Below are 7,449 nucleotides of genomic sequence, written 5' to 3' on the forward strand. Positions count from 1 at the left end.
TTCTCATTCTCCTCCGGAATTCGACATCGATTACGAAAGACCTTAGACAATAACAACACAATAAGAACACGCTTTGGAGAAAGAACATTCTTAAGCGCCATCTGTGCTACTTCAGTTCTCATGTTGCGAAGGCAAAAAACACCTGAAGTGGACACTTCCAGTTTTATTTATTCATTTGTGTGTGCGTGCGCGCGCGCGCGTCTGTAGAGGGGGCGGGGGCGGGGAGGGATTTAGTTAGTGTGTGGGAAAGGGCTGGGGTTGTTCGTCAATAAACTTGAGATATCTACTGTCCCCGTCGTAAGAGATTCCCACATGTCTAAAGGACAAACACATCACTTTTATAAAGCCGTAATTTCATACATATATGAACACGTAAATGAGAAGATGAGATCCAGTGACATAACGTGATCTGGGTTGATCTTCTTATTTTAAATTGAATTTAAAAGATGCAGAAAAGTGGGCATGACAACGTCGTCTGCAGAAACTTTCTATTGCCATATGCCCAGGAATGGACGTCCCTCTAGTGCACTAAAGTCAGTAGGAGTAATGAAAAGTTACAGAGGGCAAAACGAATGTGTTTCTTAGTACTCCTCAAGATTTCTTAAAACTTACCAAAAATAGTTTTTCTCCTAAAAACTACCAACCGTACAAAGGACCGAAAAACTATCGTATAATTTGTATTAGCTATTATTACTTTTATGGAGATGAAATTTGTCTTATTGTTTCACTATCTTTTTCATACATACATACATACATACATACATACATACATACATACATACATACATACATACATACATACATACATACATACATACATAGCTTAAACAGTCTCTGTATCCCAGAGAGAGAGAGAGAGAGAGAGAGAGAGAGAGAGAGAGAGAGACATAAAAGGCCCCGATATAGCCACTCTTTCTTTCACAAATGTGTTTTATTACAAATTAAGAACGAAACAAAGCACAATAAAACTACACTAAACACTAAATTGAAATCTGTATGCACGATTTCATATGTGTGTCTTAGTATGTGTATATACACCAGTCTGTGAATACAGAATTCTTTGAATGAGAAGCAAAACATACATAGAGATTTGATAGAGCTATGCTCTATTAGCCCATGCTAAAATGGTGTTGATTAATATCAAAGATATAAATGAGTTGAAAAAAATTGTACAATATAGTAGACTGTATAAAATATTATTGAAAACGTCCACTTCATGAAAATGACAGAAATTTAGTATGGTAATATGAAGTATTCTTTCAACTTGTCAAAGAGCACCCTTCATTTTGAATAAGGCTGTTTTACGCTTTATTCTGATGCCCTGATCTTTGGAGCATAGCCATACCCATATATAAGGAGTGAACTCATACCTAGTTTCTAACATATCATCAGATAAACTGACGAGTTTTGGTGACGAACTATTTGCTTGTGCTTAATTTTGAAACTCTGCAGCGACGTTCGGCTGACATGGCACTGTTATATATGTGCTTTTTAGCTGACAACAAATAATTGTATCCAAAGAAAGAAATGAGACCATAATTAACATAAGGCAGTGCGCCGAAACATGGATATATTATTCTAAAGGTACAATAACCCTAGAAACGCAAAGTATCTAAGATACAAAACGCATAGCCTTTAATTATCATTTTTATAATCTTGCTGCGTTGCATCGTCCGACGGAGTCATGATTTATGGTCTGTTTAACAACGTTTTGTCATCCTTTCTTTTTGCTTGTTGGCCGAGTTCAGATGGTTTCTATATTTAGTGTTGATCTTCGTCAGCCGACTGTCACTTTCACAGTCTTGTGATTAGGTTCCTTACCTGTCGTTCTGTGACATTAGTATGGGAAACTTGTCTGCTATGGCTTTTTAGGGCGTTTACTTGATGTCTTAGTTGAATATATTGCCTTTGGCAACTTCCACCTTCTGCAAACAGCATTATTACCGGCATTGTTCGGTTTATTTTAAAGTGAAGCACTGGTGGGTTGAAAGCGTGACTTGCGACGTGCACTCCAATGTTTTGACCGCCCAAGTCAAGTCTGACCAATTGTAAACCTGGATAATTTCTTACCTTAGTTTTGATTGGCTCACTATGGAGCTCTAGTGAAAGTGGGTCATAGATCGCGCCGTCTGTCCGATAAAAAACTAAGCTTTCGCATGGCAAGATAATGAAATGTATGTGTCATCTTGAAATGAGTGTAAATTCCAAATCAGCCTCGTTCCATTTAATTGAAAGAAAAAAGTAGGCTTCCATAATAAATGCAGAAATATACTGTAATGTCATGAAATAACGCGATTCATTCATCACGTGACAGTCTACGTAAAAAACAAATGAAGGTTCTACACAAAGTACCCGAAAAACAATGAGGTACCTTGCCAGGAACTTTCCTGAATGAAAAAACGCGAAACCTGCGCCGCCGAGAGGTTATGGTAAGGACCTCGACCCTATCACGCGAGGAGACATAATCATCGGAACTTTCTCTAAAGGCCAGAAGTGTCTGTACACTTTCTGCTTCCCTGTTTAAACCAACTTTCGCTGGCTGGTTAGGGTGACTTCCTCGCTCCATAAAATCCTCTGAAATATGTGCTGAATGACAGCAAAATCTCTGCATGAAAGGAGGAAAACGAGCTCGCTTCCTCATAACCGTAATCTCTGGCAACTGAGTACGACAATGAGCGGGTCAGCACTCAGCAGGTAAAGCGGTGGGTTTTGTCTCATCCTCAACTCAGGTAAACTTTTAGTATCTTTCTGTCGGTGGGGTGAATACGACCTCCCGGGAAAACCGTCCGTGTCTTACGGCATATTGCGAGTCTACCTCTTCCTGAAGTTGAGAAAAGTGTCAAAATATTCGTTTGAAAGTGTAAGTGGGAGATCTGTACTGCCTATCTACAAAAAAGTGCTCATACATACTGTGTAAAGCGTGTATAGTCATCTTTTTATTTTATCCACATGGTCCATCGACAGGAAGGAAAATTTTACGAATGATTCATGCTTGGGGTACCCAAGCATGTATATCAGTGACGGCTGTAAAGTTTCAGCCAGCCAGAAGAGGACTCACTGCAACTGATTTGCAAAATTATCCTTGTATATAAAATTTATACCAGTGAAGACGAACTTCAGAACAATAAGGACAGGCGAATGCATTCCATGAGCTTCTTTGATAAGGTCAGGAGGAAGCATATGCTAAAGGAGGTATTTCAGAAATTCAGATGAGTCAAACAGTAAAATATTTTCAGCAATGTAATATAGATTAGTGAGCAATTTGATTAAATTATGTGCAGGATAACGAACGAATAAAGAATTAATCACTTTTAGAGGTTATGGAAAAAGATCAGTATCTATAACAACCAATACAATGTCAAGATTTAATTTATTAATGAATAAATATCCAGTTATCTGAATGAAAAAGCTAAAAGTGACAAGAAGTTGAATCAATGTAAACATAATAAGGTCAATTGAATTGAAAATTATTAATCCTGCTATATCCAGTTTGTCTTTTAATTACTTAGGCAAAAACTATTTATGAATTTTTCCATGAACTTTGTGATAACATTTTCCAGTGCTTCCTTCGGACTTAGGACCCTCCTCCTTTCCATGCCTCTTGTCTCTCCTTTTATTCTTTATGATTTGTCTAGATTTGAACATTAGATTGACAGTTCCATCGGCCTTTGCATTTAAAGAATGCTAATTGATATTATGTAACAGTATTATTCTTGATTTCATTATAGAGGATCATAGATTACAATCTAAATTCTGATATTTACGGAGTTCGAAAACTGTATTATCTCTCTCTCTCTCTCTCTCTCTCTCTCTCTCTCTCTCTCTCTCTCTCTCTCTCTCTCTCTCTCAAAAATTATAGATAAAAGGATAAAAATTATAAAAAGCATAATATTAACATACTGCTATTTGCCAAAATCTGGCCTTTTTGTTTTTTACTAAAGGAATGAAGAGAAAATCGAACTGGCTTCTAAACTGATCATATTACATTACTTCTTACGTAACATGAAGCCATGACTCTCAAAGAAATATAATCGAATATAACAGCTGACTATCGATTTCATAGCTTAACTGACAGATGTTCTTTAATGTTACAAATTCATTGCAAAGTTACCTGGTCATAAATTTCTGTGCATAAACAGTTTTCCTCGTTTCCGAAAAATAACTGTACACAATTTCTCTACGTTCTAATAGTTAAGCACATGGAATTCTCTTTGTATTTTAACAATTTAGTTGCGTTTTTATTTATCTATTAATTTGTTAATTTAAATTTTTTGCTTTTCTAATAACTGACCCCTTCTTTCTGTATTCCCTATTACCTACTGTTACTTCTTTCAAATGAACACCATATTCTTTAGTTTTCAAGTCAGTGGTCCCGTGGGATTGTTCCATATGAACAGGGTTCATGTTCTGAGTAATAACGATAAAAAGAAAACCCCAATATCATCATCATCGATGGCACAGACCTTCAGCAGGTCTTCTCCTTCCAGGAAGTTTAGACAGTCACCCTAAACAGTTTGATAATTTTTCCTTATCTGTCAATTTATGCTGTTCATTGCTTTTTTACGGTGGGGGGGCGTGTGTTAGAGGGGGGGTTCTTATACTAATACAACAGAAGGAAAATTCTTTTACAAAATTATTTGCACATAGATTTTTCTGTCGTGATGTAAATGGATGGTAAACCCAACCATCAGCCGTCTCGATAATTAATTTAGGCTGAAGCTACGTTTTATAATTGCGCACTTTCCAAACTTTTTTTTTCTTTGCTCGCAAGAATTTCCGCTGGGTGCTTAACTCTGAGTGAAAGTAAAGTGAAATTATATAATAAGCAGTTGCTTTTTCCTTCAAATTTTCTCTGAAAATCATTAAATGTCCATTAAAATTTCCATGATTCTCATCTCAGGTAATATGAACTCGGTTTGGATTAAAATGCTCTGGAAGCGTTTTTCAACCCTTTTTGTCCTGACTGTATACCTGTTCTGAGTAAATTGACATCGATGGTGCTACTTTTTTAAATTTTTTGCGAATGGTCCTTAAAGCAGATATTTATCAAAAGAGACGAAAATCGATACTCGCTCACCGACACACACCCACACACATATATATAGGGTTAAAAAAACGGTTATAGAACATTTTAATCCAAACAGAATTCATATTACCTGCGATAGAAATCATAGAAATTTTTATGGCTTTTAATGATTTTCTGAAAAAAAATTGAGGAAAAAGCAACATATATATATATATATTATATATTTTCACTTTATATATATATATATATATATATATATATATATATATATATATATATATATATATATATATATATATATATATATATATATATATATATATATATATATATATATATATATATATATATATATATATATATATATACTCATATATACCATATATATATATATATATATATATATATATATATATATATATATATATGTGTGTGTGTGTGTGTGTGTATACATATTCATATATATGTATATATAAAGACAGAGAGAGAGAGTGTGTGTTGTTGGTGTGTGTGTGTACGCGCGCGTGTGTGTGCGCGCGCCTGTGTAACTTGTTGTACCGCTAACCAAGTAATGCTGTCATGTGGTAACCCAGAGATTTCTGAGCCGTTCAGACATTCAGATAATTAATTTCTGTGAGTCATTAGAATTTGTAAGACATATTCTAACCCCATTTGCATAACTTTGGTTTGAAGGTGCATATTTCCCTATTTAAGAGCTACTTGCTTCCGCTCTTAAGTTTTTTTTTTTTTACTGCAAACGTAACTGTTGAACGAAAGCAAAAGTTGATGTTCTTTACGGAGATTTTCAATAAGATTTAGATTATTTGTGACAAATGAAACTAGAGAGAGAGAGAGAGAGAGAGAGAGAGAGAGAGAGAGAGAGAGAGAGAAAGAAACCAATAGGAAATTCCATTCGTAATTTTCAACTCAGCAAAATGAACAAAACGCATGGCAATTCTAGACCACTTGTAGATATGCATAAGCTGACTTCTATTCCAGCAGAATTGAAACCTTAGATATAGTAAATTTCTAGACAGTTTTATTAGTTGAAGTGCAGTAAATAAGAGTCGTATACGCAAGTTTCAATTAACAACCCTGGTGAGATATAAAAGAAAAGTCTCGACGTAGCGTCGTCAAGAGCACTAAATCTTTGCAAACTGCTGGTCCCTTTTCGATAGAGAATATACTTTCCATTCAACAATCTCAGGCTTTCTTACATAAAATGTAAATATATAGTATAAGCAAAACGGGCCTTCACTGTATCAGTGATTGATCTCGCTTAATGTTAAGGCGTGGAACATCTGTAACAGGGCTGAGTATAGGTGAAGTGTCTTCCCCTATAATTTTCTCCGTATCCTGATTGACAGTGACTTTATTCGCTTAGAGTTGGTATCGAGATTACTTCCTCTGGTGGGCGTTGAAGTCTCCAACATTCGCTGCTTGAATCGACGCTTTCCTGATATTTGTTGTCTTTTTAAACTGCTTTTGTTTACTTATGTACTTTTGCAAACGCGATAATTGTATATGTATCCGGGATGTACATCTTCCAATACAATATTAGGAAGTTATTTAGGAACAGTGACCTTAAATGAATAAGTATTAAAGTCACTGGTGTGGAGAGATATTACTGATGTTGATACAGCCTTCCTATGTAAAAAGAATATCATATATATATATATATATATATATATATATGTATATGTATATGTATATGTATATGTATATGTATATGTATATGTATATGTATATGTATGTATGTATGTGTGTATGTATATATATATATATATATATATATATATATATATATATATATATATATATATATATATATATATATATATATATATATATATATATAAACTGCACCTCTACGAGGGTAATTACAATGCTGAGTAGACGAAGACAGCCAAAGCATCCAGGAACAGAATTGAACCGTATAAAAGTAAATAAACATTCATGTAGTCTCAAGAAAAGAATTCAAGGACTGTAAATAAGTACGTCACTACGACCTGCAAAAGCAAGTCATTAATTACATCTTTCCTCATAAACTATCCGCGTGAGATCATGCACAACGAAAGCAGAACAAGAAACGAGCAAATATTGCCACATGACCACCAAAAGCGTACTCAAGATTAACCCAGACTTGGAAGTGGGGAAGAGCTGCTTCAAAGAACATATCCGCAAAGCCACAAACGCATTTCGCGAACCTTGAGAAATGTATTTCTCCATCTGTACTTTCACAGACTGAATAATTTAACGCTTGTCATTCCCCTTTGCCAACGAGAATTCGCTGTTTATTCATTTATTTATTTACTTTGATTTTGTCTTATATACTGTCAGAATGGAAGAGTTGATCAATGCAGTGTACTGACGTCAGGTAACTGGATAACTGCAGCACTACGAAAGTATCCGTCAGATTCAAA

General features: G+C 35.0%; 1 protein-coding gene across 2 annotated transcripts in view; it reads left to right on the forward strand.

Moving 5' to 3' along the window:
* The first annotated feature begins 2,757 nt into the window (after positions 1-2,757).
* Positions 2,758-7,449, forward strand: part of LOC136843193 (uronyl 2-sulfotransferase-like) — an 18,314-nt gene continuing 13,622 nt past the window's right edge. Inside the window, exon 1 of one of the 2 annotated variants that reach the window (XM_067111268.1) lies at positions 2,758-2,860. The gene's annotated coding sequence lies outside the window, so the exon portion shown is untranslated. Of the gene's footprint in view, positions 3,193-7,449 lie in introns of both variants that reach the window. The other variant, XM_067111267.1, reaches the window with a different exon arrangement.

This window comes from Macrobrachium rosenbergii, chromosome 11, assembly GCF_040412425.1.
Source record: "Macrobrachium rosenbergii isolate ZJJX-2024 chromosome 11, ASM4041242v1, whole genome shotgun sequence".
Lineage (NCBI taxonomy): Eukaryota > Metazoa > Arthropoda > Malacostraca > Decapoda > Palaemonidae > Macrobrachium > Macrobrachium rosenbergii.